The sequence below is a fragment of the Acartia tonsa genome, chromosome 5, assembly GCF_053477335.1.
Source record: "Acartia tonsa isolate MP-2025a chromosome 5, ASM5347733v1, whole genome shotgun sequence".
Taxonomy (NCBI): domain Eukaryota; kingdom Metazoa; phylum Arthropoda; class Copepoda; order Calanoida; family Acartiidae; genus Acartia; species Acartia tonsa.
In genome coordinates this window covers 51520225-51539801 of record NC_137264.1, presented here as the reverse complement: position 1 = coordinate 51539801, position 19577 = coordinate 51520225, and the positions used below count along the sequence as shown (strand labels likewise).

Sequence of the window (19577 nt, the reverse complement as noted above, 5' to 3'; positions counted from 1 at the left end):
GTTTGATAATAAAAATACAAAAAAAAAACAGTAAGTAAGTCTCCAAAATATATATATTTCATTTGATCTAAACAAAGAGAGAAGATTTTATATCACACAAGTTTCTTCATATGTTACAACATTACAACAGTAAGCAACAAAAAAATAACTGGTGTAAATTCATTTCCGAATACGTATTACAGCAGCAAATTATTAAGACTGCATACCCTTATAATAAAGTAACAGGTTGTCTGTCTGTCTGTACCGAAGGATTTCACTAACCGCTGAACCGATATGGTTCTTCTTTATAATTAGCTGTATTTTTTAGGTTAGGTAAGGTAAATGTTTATGATTGCCCTGCATGGTGAGGAAATTAGCTCCGCAGTGGCTAGAATTAGGAGAAAAGCTACTGTGAAAATACGACGAAACCCACTACTTCGTTTTCTTTCCAAGGTCCAAAATTCTCTTCATTTATTTGCTGTTTTGTCTTTTTACGATAATAAAAAGCTATATTGTCATGTGCGGAAGCGAATGCGCACCTATAAAAAATATGGTGTTGCGTAGTTCATTTCTTTAAAAAAAAAATTTACACATGAATGATTTTTTGTATGGGAGAGTGTCTAAATATGAAACATACGGTGATAGGACAATGGATGGTATAATAATTTCTCCCCCCCCCCCTAATATCTAATAGTTTATGGTTTACTAGCGGCTACACCCCTAGAGGCTAGGGCACTTGAGGAGGAGGGAGTCGAATTTAATAACCCATTTTCTTATTTTAGATTTTTTTTTTGGGGGGGGGGTAAGTATTTTTCTCTAGGGGCGATTTTTCTTGGGTGGGTGGTGGTACCCTCCCCCAAAATAGTTATAAACCTACCCGGGACCTATGAGAAGCTACCCTGTTAAAGAGAACCCGATTTTTTTTTAGCGCTTAGCGAGATCCTTCGGTACAGACACATAGACAAACACGCATCCTGTTACTTTATTATAAGGATAATTATTAAGATTTGGTTTTAAATTAATGGAAATATCCTATGTTACAAATTTGTACATTAATTAATTTTAACTTCAATGGTAATTTTTTATCACATTACATTTAAAACTAACAAATTTATCTTAAAGAAAACTCTTTAATGCTATTATAAAATTCTAAGAAATAAAGTTTGAAAAAAAGTTTTGATCTGTTTTAAGCTTTTACTGAAAGACTATACAAAAAAATATTTAAAAAGGTACATTTGTTTTTTTTTAGAGAAGTGCGCATAATTACGTGAATCTAACATCCAGTAAAAACCGGTTTGTGGCCGTAGATAAAACTGGTTATTATGGCAAAACTTGCATTACAAATATCTATATATTCCCTGTTAGACAATGACATATTAGAATTACAACTGAATAAAATCGAAACAATAACACCCTAATTACAGAAAATCTGCGCTAATAATAAGACCAATATGAGATTTTTAACAGGGTAGTTTTTGGCACAAGCATTGAAATAGTTATTTATCGCATCGTATTAAAAACAGCTTTCTGCGGATATAAAATGTACAATTATATGATTAGACCCAGGTTTGTTAGCCCCGAGATTTTTATATTCGTAGAAAACTGGATATTATACGATACGATACATGATATTTCATTACGGCTTAGAACCGGTTCTTATCCAGTGGATAATAATCGATTTGAAAGCCATACTAGAAAATATTTTAATTAAAAATTAGAGATGGCTTCTTAGCGGGAAGAATGCTGTTTACTTCTAAAAAATAAAAAAAAACATTGATAAACATACATAAAAAATGAAAATTATTTATTTTCGAAAACATCAAGGTCAATTAATGCAATCTATAATTCAACGTAGCTTGATGACTGTCCGTCCGTCCGTCTGTCGCTTAAGTGGTCTAAGCTATTTTCTTGGAGGGTGAGACACCCCCAACTACCCAAAAAAAAATCCCCCCCCCCCGTTTTTTAGGCAGGTAATTAAAACATTGGTGGTCGCACCACCACATGTACTTATTTTTTTTTTTTTTAATTACCTCTAGGGGCAACGACCCTAGAGGCTCTGGGCGAACCCACTAGTATTATTATAAAGAATTATGAAAATTATAACCTAGCTAAATACTTCCAAGAAGAATGTACAATAATTTTAGGTAAATAAGTACTGTTGGACGTACGGACATACCCTATAAGCTTAAGCTTACCTAAAGAATCGATATCTGTCATTCTGATTCGCGTGTCTACCAGATTTACCTAGAAAATAAATCAAGTATATATAGGCATATGTCGAAAATATGCAGGGATTTAAAGGGCCAATAAATTGATGAACATCCTTATTGATGATACACAAAATTGCCCCTTCTGTATATTATAATTTGTGATTAAAAACGTTTGAACACTTAACTTTATAAATTAACCAATCAAAATTAAATAAAGTCACCGAAGTTGTTAAGTCAACGAATACGTTATTATATAACTTTGGGGACTAGTGTAATTGTTCCCCCTCTCTCTGATAATATGTGAGCTATACTTTACCGTCAACATGAGTAATGATTATTCTTATAGTGCCATAATTTTTTATGTCAACAATGACCACTTTGTTTAAATACCATACAGTCGACATAAAAAAGGTTTATTTTAATATCTTCATATCGATAATATGTCATCAATGATCACTTTTATAAACAGTCGACATAAAATGATTGATAAGAATCACGTCATGGTGATTTTTAGACATGGTCGATAGTGGATTGGGTTTAAAATAATGTCACGGTCGTAGCGGTCATGCGACTTGCGTCATATTGGCAGGGTGACGCAGATCTCAGTTTTCGCCGTTTGATTTACTATTTTTCTCAATAAGATAAAAGCGATGCTTGCTATATTATCTAATTCGCTATAATATAAAGATAAGTTTTTCTCAAATCGCCAAATCTGGGGTCGGAAATTTGCGTCACCCTTGCAATCTGAAAGTGGGGAAGAGAATAAGGGATGGGGTAGAACGGGTTATCATAATGTTTTATCTTCTTGACTTTAAGTTAAACTCTATCCGATAGTGTGTTCTTGTCAGCAAACGTGAGTTAAAGGGACTGTGAACGTAAATTTTTCTCATCTTTATATCAAATCTTAACATTATCTCATTCATAATATCTCACAGATAGAGCAAAACGCGCTTTTGTTTGCTTAAAAAACGGCTTTTTCCGACGATTTTTATAAGGTACGGGGAAAGGAAGAAATTTTCCGTATTATATAAAATGTGCATTAAATTGCTTTTTTCTCCCATTATAGCTAAAATTAAACTTTTTCACATAGTTCTAGATTTTTCCTAACAGTTAAGCTGACTTTTAACATAATCCTTGCTTTAATCCAATGTATAGTTACTTAGAAATTGATAAAATAAGCAATATTTTTTTTATTGAAAACCAAATACAATAACAAAGCCAGAAACAGGTTTTTTATTAGTATCCAATTAACTTTAAATGGCCCATCTCTCGCCCACCTTTAATTACAAATTTGTAAATAATAAAGACGCAATACTGCTTTATAAACAGTCTGATAAAAGTGTAAACTAATTCTCCAAAGTGGGTTATTTATTGTTCAACACAATAAAAAAGGATATTATTATTTTATATAACCTATGAGATTCAACCCTTTGTAGACAGTGAGGTATTTTTTTTGTCAATAACACAAATTTAAAATATGTCTTTATTACCTAATTACTACGTTATAAAAAAACGAATTGGCAATTTTATAGCATAAAATAAATCCTTAACAGTAAGTAAATTGTTTCAACTATATATGACAAGTTAAATATCCCTACAAACATTATAAGAAACAAAAACGTATCGGATTTTCCCTGTTTTTTCCTTTTTCCCTCTCAAAATACCATAAAATCAAGGCATTATTTCTGGATATTTTTGTGAATAGGACATTTTTGGTTGATCAGTGTAGTGAAATGTGCTTAGTAAATGTTAAGATTTGATAATCAGATGAGAAATTTTACGTTCACACTCCCTTTAATGTGGCGTGACTAGGCGGGAGCAAGTGTAAGAATACAAAGAGCAATGTACTTTGTCTCTTAGAGACGTATAGACAGATACCTTACTTAATTATAAAGTAGCTGCGTTACTAAAATTATTAAAAGCTTTTCTATAATTAAGGCTGGTTCGTCCGTAACGGTTAGCTTTTTTCGTTAATTTAGACATGTTAAAATTGTCCTATCGAGTTTAAAATTTACATGATGATTCCAATAACAGTTAAGTACAATTTAGAACGCGAAGCAACTCTATTATCGTCCATTTAAAACATGCTGATTTTTTACTTTTTTGACAACAATTGTTTGTGTGATATAACTATCCAATTCATCTGAATTTTGGAATACCGATTCCTAGGAAAACATTGTATAATGATATAAGCAAAGCTTCTCTATAATCAAATCAAGTCTTGAAAATGTAAGTATGTCCTTCAACAGAATCCTGTATTTGAACAATTTTGCAACAAATTTACCTAAAATTTAGTTTAAACTTGTATATTTGCTTTTATGGATGCTGTTATCCTTGTTTTTATCGTAGGAAGAGGTTTAAAAACGTGCAATTACATAAAATTTAGAGCGTAACAAGGATGACAACATCCATAAAAGCGAAGCACTGAAACGGTAGGACAAACGGACATTAACACTTGTATAGTGTTAGAACTTAATTATCATAGTATAAATTTATAAGAGTCAAAGCAAAATTGTAAGTAAATTTGTTGAAAAACTGCTTGATACAGGACAATTTTTATGGACATACTTACATTTTTAGGACTTGATTATAGAGTTGCTTCGCTTAATACATTATACTTTGTTGTCCCAGGAATCAATATACCATAAATCAGATCAATCCGATGATTAGATCACATAAAAATTTGTTGTTAAAAAAGTAAAAAAATCAACAGACAGACGGACAGAATAAAAACGAGTTGCGCTTTTTTGATAGCAGTCATGTGTAGACAGATCTACTGCAGTGCACGGTAAAATATTGCTGGTAAGCAATGTTTCCAAAAATCTATGAATTTTAAAAGCTGCTAGCTGCCAAACGGCTGAATGTACAGTAGATCTTTTCATGAAAATACCCACTTTCGAATTTCAATCTTCTGCTAACCTAAAAAGTTACTTTAGGGGCCTAGAAATATATGTACAAAATTTCAGCTCTCTATCTCTACTGGCGACCTAGCGCCAGGCATGTAAAATATCAACAGATAACGGTAGCACGGCGGTTTTAACAATATCTCAGTAATGTGCAGGTTTTCAGCTCTTCTGCATATTTCAATTTAAACACATAAGGCCAAAGATATTATATCCAAAAAATCTTTTGTCAAAGTCTACTCTAGACCTAGCGCCAGTCAGTTTTCTAAAATCATGCATTTTATACCTGTGAAAAATGAAATCGCCAGCGCTAGGTGTAGAGTAGACTTTGACAAAAGATTTTTGGGATATCATATCTTAGGCCTTATGTGTTTAAGTTGAAATATGCAGAACACCTAAATTCACCTTCCAAACCATTCTCTAAGCATTTTAATTTTTTTTTAGAAATAACGGGATTTCAAAACTGCCTTTTGAAAAGGCCTAAAAAATATCTTTTTTTGTCCCTTTTTTCACTGTATATAGTTACAACTTATTAAGATATTATTCTCAGTTAAAAAAAAATTGGCGCTTCCAGCACCAAAACCGGCAAAAACAGGCAGTTAAACTTCTGAAACCCCTACTTAACCCCCTGACAGACCCCCCCTCTATCTCGGCTCCTGTTACAGATAGAGACGTAAAACTTTTTTCTGGTTGTTCATGTGTATTTTTAGAGAATTGCTTTTTCTAGTCATAGTGGTCAGACCGCTCCTTATCCGCTTTTTAGCGTCCAGCCGCTAAATATTAAAACAGCTGTAGAGCGGCCAATTTTAAAGCTAAGAAAACCAAATTTGATGACAAATTATTATTTTTTGTAATAAAAAAATACCTTTTTTGACCATCGCCGAAAAACGACAAATAACGGAAACCGCCAATTTTGGCGGTAAAACGGCCCATTTTAAAGCTAAGAAAACCAAATTTTATGACAAACTATTATTTTTTATAATAAAAAAATACCTTTTCTGATCATCGCCAAAAAACAACAAATAACGGAAACCGCCAATTTTGGCGGTCAGACGGCGGTTGGCGGCGCTAAATAATATTTTTATCTGTTTATAGTTACAACTTATTAAGATATTATTCTCAGTTAAAAAAAAAAATTGGCGCTTCCAGCACCCAAACCGGCAAAAACAGGCAGTTAAACTTCTGTATCCCTACATAACCCCATAACAGACCCCCCTCTATCTCGGCTCCTGTTACAGATAGAGACGTAAAACTTTTTTCTGTTGGTTCATGTGTATTTTAAGAGAAAATTACTTTTTCTAGTCATAGCGGTCAGACTGCTCCTTATCCGCTTTTTAGCAGCCAGCTGCTAAATATTAAAAAAGCTGTAGAGCGGCCAATTTTAAAGCTAGGAAAACCAAATTTTATGACGAGCAATTATTTTTCATAACAAAAAAAACGACAAATAACGGAAACGGCCAATTTCGGCGGTAAAACGGCGGTTGGCGGCGCTAGTTTTATCTGTTTATGATCACAATAAAGACTACATACAAAAATTGGCTGGTCTAGAGCTGTTTTAGAATTCCGCTACTGGCAGCTTAAAAACGGCAAAACTACAGGTAGGAAATAAAAAATCAGTTAAAAATCGGTCAAGGAGTGGCCAAACGGTCATGGCCTTACTATTCACGGAAGTTTATTATTACTCAAGAATTAATATATATTTTTAAACAAATTTTATTGATTTGAAGCTTACATGGACTGCCGCCACTGGCTGCGGTCAGCTGGAAACAACAGCTGATTTAAAAAAAAATTTAATATGTCATGTAGGCATGTAAGATAAGCTTAATTTTACAATTTTAAGTCTATGAGTAAAAAAATAAATACACTGAAGCCATTCAAAGTTATTTGAAGACTAGGAGGATTATATCCTGCTGGATCATACCTGAACACCTAATTTTCATCTTATTTTTTACTAAGGTTGATTAAATATTACAAAAGTAATTACAAGAGAGTTGTCCTTACTTCTGATCTTAGAGCTTTGTCTTTATGGATGTTGTCATCCTATTTTTTGTCTGTATTTAATCACTTATTAATGTTGTCATCATTGTCATATTATTTGATAAAAATATCAATGCTTTACAAATAAAATTTATAGAGAAGATCATCTTGATGTTTTTAATAATTAGATTTGTATATTTTGATTTTGTTGTTAACCCTTTGTAGACAAATTGATAATATTTCTAAATGTTATTTTTTTTAAATTGTCTGCGTCTGGCATCTGACTAAAATAAAAATCTATTACATTAGTTTAAACAATTAACTGTCTTGACCCTTTCAGACCTTAATCAGCCAATTTTTGTATGTAGTCTTTTATTGTGATCATAAACAGCTAAAAATATTAATTGGCGCCGCCAACCGCCATTTTACCGCCAAAATTGGCGGTTTCCGTTACTTGTCGTTTTTTGGCGATGGTCAGAAAAAGCATTTTTTTTTGTTATGAAAAATAATTGCTCGTCATAAAATTTGGTTTTCCTAGCTTTAAAATTGGCCGCTCTACAGCTTTTTTAATATTTAGCGGCTGGCTGCTAAAATGTGGATAAGGTGCAGTTTGACCGCTATGACTAGAAAAAGTAAAAGGACAAAAAGTAAAAGGACATTATTGACCAATGGTAAAATTCATAGTAGCCTCTCATTGGCTAATTTTTTTTGTTACGTCATAATCAGTCCGACACTAATACCGGGTTCGTAAATTTCTCTAAAAATACACATGAACCAACAGAAAAAAAGTTTTACGTCTCTATCTGTAACAGGAGCCGAGATAGAGGGGGGTCTGATATGGGGTTAAGTAGGGATACGGAAGTTTAACTGCCTGTTTTTGCCGGTTTGGGTGCTGGAAGCGCCAATTTTTTTAAACTGAGAATAATATCTTAATAAGTTGTAACTATAAACAGATAAAAATATTATTTAGCGCTGCCAACTGCCGTTTTACCGCCAAAATTGGCAGTTTCCGTTATTTGTCGTTTTTCAGCGATGGTCAAAAAAGGTATTTTTTATTATAAAAAATAATAGTTTGTCATAAAATTTGGGTTTCTTAGCTTTAAAATTGGCCGTTAAAAAATAATAGTTTGTCATAAAATTTGGTTTTCTTAGCTTTAAAATTGGCCGTTTTACCGCCAAAATTGGCGGTTTCCGTTATTTGTTGTTTTTCAGCGATGGTCAAAAAAGGTATTTTTTTATTATAAAAAATAATAGTTTGTCATCAAATTTGGTTTTCTTAGCTTTAAAATTGGCCGCTCTACAGCTGTTTTAATATTTAGTGGCTGGACGCTAAAAAGCGGATAAGGAGCGGTCTGACTGCTATGACTAGAAAAAGCAATTCTCTAAAAATACACATGAACAACCAGAAAAAAGTTTTACGTCTCTATCTGTAACAGGAGCCGAGATAGAGGGGGGTCTGTCAGGGGGTTAAGTAGGGGTTCAGAAGTTTAACTGCCTGTTTTTGCCGGTTTTGGTGCTGGAAGCGCCAATTTTTTTTTAACTGAGAATAATATCTTAATAAGTTGTAACTATATACAGTGAAAAAAGGGACAAAAAAAGATATTTTTTAGGCCTTTTCAAAAGGCAGTTTTGAAATCCCGTTATTTCTAAAAAAAAATTAAAATGCTTAGAGAATGGTTTGGAAGGTGAATTTAGGTGTTCTGCATATTTCAACTTAAACACATAAGGCCTAAGATATGATATCCTAAAAATCTTTTGTCAAAGTCTACTCTACACCTAGCGCTGGCGATTTCATTTTTCACAGGTATAAAATGCATGATTTTAGAAAACTGACTGGCGCTAGGTGTAGAGTAGACTTTGACAAAAGATTTTTTGGATAAAATATCTTTGGCCTTATGTGTTTAAATTGAAATATGCAGAAGAGCTGAAAACCTGCACATAACTGAGATATTGTTAAAACCGCCGTGCTACCGTTATCTGTTGATATTTTACATGCCTGGCGCTAGGTCGCCAGTAGAGACAGAGAGCTGAAATTTTGTACATATATTTCTAGGCCCCTAAAGTAACTTTTTAGGTTAGCAGAAGATTGAAATTCGAAAAAGGGTATTTTCATGAAAAGATCTAATGTACAGATCATACCCACACAAGCGGCATAAGAAGGCCTACAAATAATCTGGAATAGCCAAGATCCAATTATGCACAGGGAAAGCTTCACTGAAGAAAAAACGCGTAAAATAGGTCTTTTTTTGCGCATTTCTCAGCACTGCGAGATAATTATGCATTATTGATTTATGGCTATTCCAGATTATTTGTAGGCCTTCTTATGCCGCTTAAACCAGTGTGCGGGCATGATCTGCACGTTCAGCCGTTTGGCAGCTAGCAGCCTTTAAAATTCATTGATTTTTGGAAATATTGCTTACCAGCAATATTTTACCGTGAACTGCAGTAAATCCGAAACTTTTAATATCAGCGGACGCTTAATCATTTGTTGTACTATGGTGATTGTAAAGTACAATTGTCCTATCGATTTTAAACTTTGCATGATGATTCCTATAACAATTTATGTACTCTATAATCTGTAAAATATGCTCATTCAAAACTTTTTGATGTATAAATAACATATTTATCTATTTTTTTTTGGAAAAATGATTCCTAGGACCACAATGTACAAGACCTTAGGCAAAGCATGTTTTTAATCTAGTAAAAAAATGTTAGTATGTTCGCAAACAGTTGCCTTTTTAGTGTTAAAAAATTTGCAACGAATGTTTGTTTATTGTCCATCCGTCTAATTTTAGAGCTTTGCTAAGTCAAAATAAAAATTAAGCGATTATATTGGCACAACAAATGTGAAACACCATACAGAAAGACAGACACACAACATATTACTTCAAAATACAAATAATTTCTAGATAGATAGATAGATAGACAGATAGATAGATAGATAGATAGATAGATAGATAGATAGAAAGACAGACAAACAACATATTACTTCAAAATACAAATAATTTCTAGATAGATAGATAGATAGACAGATAGATAGATAGATAGATAGATAGATAGATAGATAGAAAGACAGACAAACAACATATTACTTGAAAATACAAATAATTTCTAGATAGATAGATAGATAGATAGATAGATAGATAGATAGATAGATAGATAGATAGATAGAAAGACAGACAAACAACATATTACTTGAAAATACAAATAATTTCTAGATAGATAGATAGATAGATAGATAGATAGATAGATAGATAGATAGATAGATAGATAGAAAGACAGACAAACAACATATTACTTGAAAATACAAATAATTTCTAGATAGATAGATAGATAGATAGATAGATAGATAGATAGATAGATAGATAGATAGATAGATAGAAAGACAGACAAACAACATATTACTTCAAAATACAAATAATTTCTAGATAGATAGATAGATAGATAGATAGATAGACAGATAGATAGATAGATAGATAGATAGATAGATAGATAGATAGAAAGACAGACAAACAACATATTACTTCAAAATACAAATAATTTCTAGATAGATAGATAGATAGACAGATAGATAGATAGATAGATAGATAGATAGATAGATAGAAAGACAGACAAACAACATATTACTTCAAAATACAAATAATTTCTAGATAGATAGATAGATAGACAGATAGATAGATAGATAGATAGATAGATAGATAGATAGAAAGACAGACAAACAACATATTACTTGAAAATACAAATAATTTCTAGATAGATAGATAGATAGATAGATAGATAGATAGATAGATAGATAGATAGATAGATAGAAAGACAGACAAACAACATATTACTTGAAAATACAAATAATTTCTAGATAGATAGATAGATAGATAGATAGATAGATAGATAGATAGATAGATAGATAGATAGAAAGACAGACAAACAACATATTACTTGAAAATACAAATAATTTCTAGATAGATAGATAGATAGATAGATAGATAGATAGATAGATAGATAGATAGATAGATAGATAGATAGATAGATAGATAGAAAGACAGACAAACAACATATTACTTCAAAATACAAATAATTTCTAGATAGATAGATAGATAGATAGATAGATAGACAGATAGATAGATAGATAGATAGATAGATAGATAGATAGATAGAAAGACAGACAAACAACATATTACTTTAAAATACAAATAATTTCTCCTCACCTGTAAAATTTCTGTTATTGGTGTTTTATATGATACAAAATCTTCCTTCTTCTTACGAAAAGCTGAAAAATTTTAATATTTTAATAAAAATGCATTATTGGTAGGTATTGTCCTTTAAAATGCCTGGTGGAGCAAACAAAACCCCATTATCACTGTATTTGACGATTTATAGGGGAGTGGTATCGCAAAAGTAATCAATTTAGTGAATTGGCATAAGTTAGATTAGGTTAATTTGGGTACGGGGTAGCCCCGCGGGCCGCATTGATAGGGGATATTTAAAATTTTGGATCTACTGCAGTTCACGGTAAAATATTGCTGGTAACGAATATTGCCAAAAATCTATGAATTTTCAAGGCTGCTAGCTGCTAAACGGCTGAACGTACAGATCATACCCGCACACCATTTTAAGCGGTTTAAGAAGGCCTACAAATAATCTGGAATAGCCAATATCCAATGATGCACAGGGAAAGCTTCACTGAAGAAAAAACGCGTAAAATAGGCCTTTTCGCGCATTTCTCTGCACTGCGAGATAATTATGCATTATTGATTTATGGCTATTCCAGATTATTTCTGAGCCTTCTTATGTTGCTTAAAACAATGTATGTACGTTCAGCCGTTTGGCAGCTAGCAGCCTTTAAAATTCATAGATTTTTGGCAATATTCGTTACTAGCAATATTTTAACGTGAACTGCAGTAGATTCAAAATTTTCGACATCCTTATAAATGTTTAATTTTTTTTAAGAGCGAAGCTTTTCTATAATTAGGGTCGGTCCGTCCGTCCGTAACGGATAGCTATTATCGTTAATTTAGGCATGTTAGAATTGTCCTATCGATTTCAAATTTTGCATGGGGATTCCTGTAGTAGTTAGGTACGATTTAGAAAGCGTAGCAACTCTATAATCATTACAAAAATGTCCGTACGTCCATATTAAACATGTTGATTTTTTTTACTTTTTTAACCACAAATTTTTATGTGAACTAATCATCCGATTGATCTGATTTTTGGTATATTGATTCCTGGGACAACAAAGTATAATGTAGTAAGCGAAGCAACTCTATAATCAAGTCCTTAATATGTAAGTATGTCCATAAACATTATCCTGTATAAAGCATATTTCAACAAATTTACTTACAATTTTGCTTCGACTCTTATACATTTATATTTTGATTATTCAGTTCTGACACTATATAAGTGTTCATGTCCGTTTGTCCTACCGTTTCAGTGCTTCGCTTTTATGGATGTTGTCATCCTTGTTTTCAAAAATGAGCTGTGGAGGGGGTTGTTGGTTTGTACTTGATTTAAGGGAAAGCAACAATTTATATATTAAATTTTTTATTCAGAAAATCTTTTCTTGCAGAAATATTGTTGTAGTTGCAAAGCTACTCTAGAAACAATGATGTCTGTTCATCGAAACGTCCATATTTTTATTTTATTTTTATTTTCAGTAACATACTGCTCTTTTACATTAAAAGTTATAGCTGCGTTATTTATATACTATCGGCTACGCCCCTAGAGGCCTCTAGTGGTACTTTCAATGTTTTCAATGTTTCGAAGGAGTCTCTATCAAGTTTCTACGATACTTTGCAATGTTACGTCGAAGTCTCTATTCGAAAAAAAATCGATGTATTGTGATTTCTCTTGGGAGGGGGGTGGTACTCTCCCCCAAAATAGTTAAAAACCTTCCCGGGAACTATGAGAAGGTACCCTGTTAAGGAGAACCCGATCGGTTCAGCGGTTAGCGAGATCCTTCGGTACAAACACACAGACATCCTGTTACTTTAGTATAAGGATGTATTTTTATCCTTGCTCTAATAATAACTATTCAACAAAAATTTTAATTGACTAAAGATTGACTTCTAAATAATGTTGTAAACAATGTTCGTTTTTCTGACATGCTGTCATCCTTGTCAAAATAAAACGCGGATCATGGAAAGAAAACGAAGTAGCGGGTTTAGTCGTATCATCACAGTAGGTTGTTTTAGGTTGGGTGAATATTAATGATTGCCCCGCAGGGTTAAGAAATTGGCCCCTCAGAGTTAAAGGGCCACTCAAGTGCTAAAAAAGAGGAAAATAAAATACGACGAAACCAGTTACTTCGTTTTCTTTCCATAACCCTGGCACGCTTACCTAAAAGTGAAATAGTGATGAGGCTGACCCCAGCAGCGGTTCCCATCAACAGGCCGGTCAACAGAGCCATTCCAATAGATACTAGACAGATAGATAGATAGATGGATAGATAGATAGATAGATAGATAAATAGATAGATAAATAGAAGCTAATAGTTTAACGTCATATAAAGCTTAAATTTAATCAATCTCACAAAAATTAATTTACTTTAAATAAACACAAAAGTACAACAAATTTCAGTGGGGAGGAAAGGAAAATGGCGATAAAATTAATCTCTTTTTTACTTCAAAAAATAAGAATATGGGGGGGGGGGATATTGTTCCTCTTTCTCCCTAGAAATTTAAGCTAGAAATCATCATTTTTAATTATCCAAAATAAAAAAAAATATCTTAATTAAAATATTTGAAAATTCACATACTGTTATAGAATCATTCTTTCTTATTATATATGTTTAAAATAAACTAAGTACACGTATTTGCTTTCAAAGGGGGGGGGGGTAATGCAACCATCTCGTAATCAATGCGCAAATGGCAAAAATTTGGAAAAATAAAGACTAACTGCTGCCGGCTCAGCCGTTTTGCCGTTTTTGGGCTTTTTTTAGGGCAAAATTATCGATAATAATACACAGTTTTAAATCGTTAGGATGATTCTACCATGCCTTAATAATTATTTTTTTTCACTGTAGAATAGATTTAAAGATAGTTGTTCTAATTTGTTAAGCTCCAATTTTATAGTTTTTAGTTATCCTTGTCAGAAATAAATTGAATAAATTCTTAACTTTTTAAATATTGCTAAATAATTCTTATTAAAATTAACATGTTTTCTTTAATCACGTTTTAAAATAACATTTAAATTCTTAAACTTGTTTTACGTAGGCTTATTTATTTATCATTACATCTATAAATAACGTTATTCTAATAATAAAATAATCATGCAAGAACAACAGTTTAAAAGAAGTTTCTTTATTAAATAAAATGCGTATTTAATTAAAATAAAAATCATAAAAAAATGCCTTTTGTCTATTGTCAAAAAAAATATTACATAAAATATGTTTTTTTCGACACTTTAAAAAAAATTTATATGCTATTTTAACAATTGCTTATTGTTTTTTATCTTATCAAATTCACTTTTTTGTAAACTTTTTATACAACTTACATATATAAATGGGGTAACTGACCCAACTCTCACGTTTTAGTGCAAAACTAATCTACTCAATGAAATATCTTATCCGGAAAGTCCAATTTGGAAACTACAATTTTATTTATTTGTGTATTTTACATTTTTAACATCCCCCCCGGATTCAGAAGTTCCAAAAGCCCTAACATATGATTTTTAAACACACTCACACACTCACACACACACACACTCACACACACACACACACACACACACATGAAAATGTGTGTATTTAAAAATGTCACTCACAATATCTAAGGCTAGCAGTGCATTCCAGACTTAAATCAGACTGACGATCAAATTTTCCGTCTTCAAAAAACAGCTCCAAAAGTATTTTCCATAGTCCCCAAATTTTGCTGTATAACAATACATTGTTTTTCTAAGTGTAGTTATGAGTTTGCTGTGATTTTTAAAAACTACGCAACTTTAGTCCCAAGTATGATCTTTTTTAAACAATGAAACTGGTTTCTAAATTCTCGATAGCTCAGCCTAATTCAGAAATTCTACTATGCGCACCTAGGCAGTAGTGGGGTGTGCTTTAACATCCGCTCGTGTTTCATTTGAGTAAATTATCAAAACCGAATATACTATTGTATAAAGTTGTAAGCTTTTTTGTCTGTAGCGAAGGATTTCAGTAATAGCAAAACAAATATGGTTTTCCTTTTCAGTGAAAGCTTCTTATAGGTCCATGAAAGGTTTTTGACTATTTATTGGAAGGTATAATGACTCACTCAAAAAATGATTATAATCTTTTTTAAGCAAAAAAAAGCTTATATTTTTCTTCGCTCTTAATATTTATCAATCCCTTTTTTTATTCTAAAATTTTTTTTTGCGATTATGATACATTATGATAATAGTATGGTATGCGGAAGCTACGGCACATCTATACAGTGGTGTTGCGATCATTTTATAGGCCTAAGGATCTATAATAGTCTAAGTAACATCACTATAACATCAATAACCAAAGCAGATACTCAGATGTCACAACTAATATGAAAAAAAAATTATGTTTTCTTACATCGCAAGTTACTAAAAGTAGTGGCTATCAGAGATCTAAAGGGATAAGACAATGGCCAATAAATTAATGTCCATCCCCAATGATAATACACAAAATTACCCCTTCTGTAGATCACAATTAGTGGTTGGAACGTTTGGACAATCAGCTTGATTAAACAACCCATCAAAATTTAATATAGTCCCCAAAGTTGTTAAGCCAACGAATAAGAAAATGTTATTATAAAATTTTGGGGACTAGAGTAATAAACAGTCCAATGTCTCTTCCCTCCCTGAAAAGTGGTGGCTAGCTATATTATAACTTTAAAACAGCACGATTGCTTAACATGATATGTTTAGACAGTTTAACAAAATATTTTTTGAGCTCGTATTAAGTATTATTTTTTTTTCCTTTTCTGAAAGCTTTTTTAAAAGTTATAAATATGTTATATGTTAAAAAATAAGGTTGACCTCTGCCCCCCCCCCTTCTACCCTACTAGCCTCAAAATAGCCTAAAACTTTCCTAGAAATTATTTCAAGTTATATATGTACAATATCTACAAGATCTCATTTGACACACAATGCAATAAAATCTTTAGTATTTAGGAAGTTTTTTTGAAAACACCCTCAAAGTACATTAAACTTTCATAAACTAAACTTATATAAAAAATGCAATTGTCAGCGCTTTTTTCTGGCCACTTTCTTACGACTTAAAAAAATTAATAATTTCCTGTTGTATAATTGTTATTAGAAAACAAGCACAATCAGAGGTGAATTCTTAAAAAACTTTTTTTTGCTTAATGCCTCATTAACATAGTGAGGCAAAATTATCCCTCCTAAATTTTTAGCGAGCCTCACTAATTTTAGTGAGGCAAAGAATTTTTAGTGAGAAGTTTTTTAAGAATCCACCTCAGGTCTCATAATAATCAGGGGTAGCCAGTCTAACAATCAATTCTATAAAAATCCCCTCTTGGCCGGAATATAGAGCTATGGAGGCTAGGGGCGCAACCGCTCGTCACTGAAAACTAGTTATCACTCAATTAATGAAACATTCAAACACAATAATAAAATATTTTGATGTTGCATTATTTCAAAGTTTGGCAGTAATTTAAAAACAACTTACCAACATGATGAATTATACAGTAGCTGTGCTACTAAAAAGATGTGAAATGCGTGACATTTATACTTCTTAGCACCGCGTGCAGCTACTGTATAGCATGGAAGTACGTCCGTCCGTTCTTCACAATATAATTTCTTTAAATAAGTTACACAACTTTTTCTTCCTTGTCATTTTTTTAGGGTTTGTTTTTGTTATTTTGGGTTGAAGGTATTCCCGCAGGGTTAGGGCACCGCAATCAGATGCTCTGCTTAGTAAGAGCCATCTCCCCCCCCCCCGTAAGGGTTAGGCATAAAGAAAAAAACTAACCCAGCCTTGTATCTTTATTTATTTTAAAATGAGTGGTCGGTTATTTGGGTTCGCTAGGAATTTTAAGGAAATGATATTCTAAAATACGAAAGGGATATTTTAATATTTGAAATACGATAAAAAGCGTATTACTTTCTTATCTGTAACACAGTTTAATGTTCTTTTAAATCTATTTAAAATTGGTTAAGATTGTTTCGCCTGCGTTTTCTTTGTACATAATTGGTTTTGGTTTTCTTAGGATGTAAAGTCATTGGGGCGTTTCATTATCGTCGGTGTGCATTCCATTCCGCATAATTTCCCAGAGAGAGAGGGGAAAATGGGCTGTTTATTACACTAGTCCCAAAAGTTTTATAATATATATAACGATTTCTTACTCGTTGGTTTAACAACTTTAGGGGCCTTTGGTAAATTTTGATTGGTTGCTTCATTATGTTGAGTGTTCAAACGTTTCAACCATAAATTTTAATCTACAGTAGGGGTAATTTTGTGCATCATAATTCTAATGATTTGAAAATGATAAATTGATGTATAATATCACCAATAATGATAAACAAAATCAACCATTTGTTATTATTGGTTTAAGCTTGGACGCTGATAGTTTTGAACCGACCAATCAAGAATTTGCAATAATACATAAAGTTTTTAAGACAACGAATAAAAAACGTGGTTATTAAAATTTGCGTTCCAATGTGATGTACATCCCTAATGATGAGAAACAAAATTACCCATAAAATTGGATGAAACGTTTGGACACTGCTAGTTTGAACAAACTAATTAATATTTGATCAGTACCCAACAAAAAAGAGAACTTTAATTTTGGGTACTAGTATAATCTACAATCAACCGTCCCATCTCTTCCTAATTTCGTCAGGCTGTATTAGTCTCAGAATCAGGGTGGAAGAAATCTGTAGGTGTTTATTTTGAAGAAAAATTTATATCCATGATACAGATTATATACTTTTCTATACAATTAGGTCATTTAATTTCATACAAAAAATAAATATTTGTAGTTGAAAATCCTTTTGATTTGAAATTTTTATTAGGACTCCTTCAACAATAAGGCAAGTATGTATAATGGGGGGGGGGGTAAAGTTCTGATTACCCCCCCCCCCCACTCAAAAAATAAAAAGCTTGGACGTCCTAGCCTATTAGATATTAAGATTCCTTTCCCCTCAAAAAAATTAATTTTGTATTTTTACCCCCCCCCCCTCCAAATGAAAAGGCTTGGACAACCTTGCAATAAGGTATACTTTCTGTAATTATATTGTTAAAGGTCAGTACTTCCGAGTTTAGAGATTTTATGACTAAAACTTTTAAACATTTGATTATGCTACAAATAAAAAACATTATTTTATGTCTTACATTTGCCAATCCTTTACTCCCTGCATGATTAGTACACCTTGAGGCCATTTAAAGCCAAGAAAATTCGGGAAAATATCATTTTTTGGTCTGGAAATTGATCTTTGGTTTCTTTAATAGCGAAGCTGCTATATAACTAGATCCTGTCTGTGTGTTACAACGTCACTACGCTATTTAAACGTATATCTGTGAGTAACTAAACCTTTCAGTGGTAGAGTTACTTATAAAGAAATCATTCTATAAAAATAATAGTATGTTTGTCTGTGCGTGTGTAGCTTAATTAGATTGTAGATCTGGCTAACCACGGAACTGATATGGTTCTTCTTTACAGAAGAGTTTCCCATAGGATCAGGGTAGGTTTATAACTATTTTGGAAGAAGGTACCCTGAAGTTCCTTAGAAAAAATTCTTTTTTTTTTCGTTTCAGTAATCATTATATTGAAAGGTTATTGAGAAAATTCTAAATTATTTTTGATAAAGAATAAATGAAAATCATCACACACGAGATCTACCAAAGAAACGTTTTGCAACCTGAAAGGTTCATAATAATAGTTATTTCTCGCATCGTATTATAAACAGCTTTCCGCGGATATAGAATGTACAATTATGAGATTATAAGATTGTACATTATTATATTCGTAGAAAGCTGGATATAATACGATGCTAGATATAGTTTTTTCGTATGGATGAGAACCGGTTCTTATCCACCGGATTCGAATGAATACGAGAAAGTTTGTTCTCAAATAAGTTTAGAAAATGGATTTTATATGTTAAGTGTCATCAGGCTTTAGAGCAAAAAATAAATATATAAATTCTAGATCCCAAATCACTAAATTAGACCAATAGGAACAAAGTAAAGGAATAATTGGACCAATAGGAACAAATTAAAGGAATAATTTAACCAATAGGAACATAGTAAAGGAATAATTAGACCAATAGGAACAAAGTAAAGGAATAATTGGACTAATAGGAACAAAGTAAAGGAATAATTGGGCCAATAGGAACATAGTGAAGGAATAATCCGATCATATTATTAGTCTACACTGTCTGTCCCCCTTGATAATACATCCCCTGATTCAACTAGTAAAACAACCAAAGTTAAAATAGTTATACTTTTAAATTTAAGGGGAGTTTAAAAAAATTTGCCAATTGACCAAATTTTTAGTATGGTGATTATATACCCCCGACAAAATCATGTGCACGCCACTATGATGCTTTTTAT

At 32.1% G+C, this 19577-nt stretch overlaps 1 long non-coding RNA gene across 2 annotated transcripts; it reads right to left on the bottom strand.

Annotated features, from left to right (window-relative positions):
• Window positions 1–460: 460 nt before the first annotated feature.
• On the bottom strand, window positions 461–14943 carry LOC145319790 (uncharacterized). Of its 2 annotated transcripts, none has more exons than XR_013880031.1 (5): window positions 14828–14943; window positions 13403–13483; window positions 11275–11336; window positions 2175–2223; window positions 461–1732 (listed from the first exon to the last, which is right to left on the bottom strand). It is a non-coding gene; the product is annotated as an uncharacterized LOC145319790 (long non-coding RNA). The 2 variants fall into 2 exon arrangements; XR_013880032.1 differs by lacking the exon at window positions 14828–14943 and adding an exon at window positions 14558–14774 and having other exon boundaries at window positions 1154–1732.
• Window positions 14944–19577: the final 4634 nt, after the last annotated feature.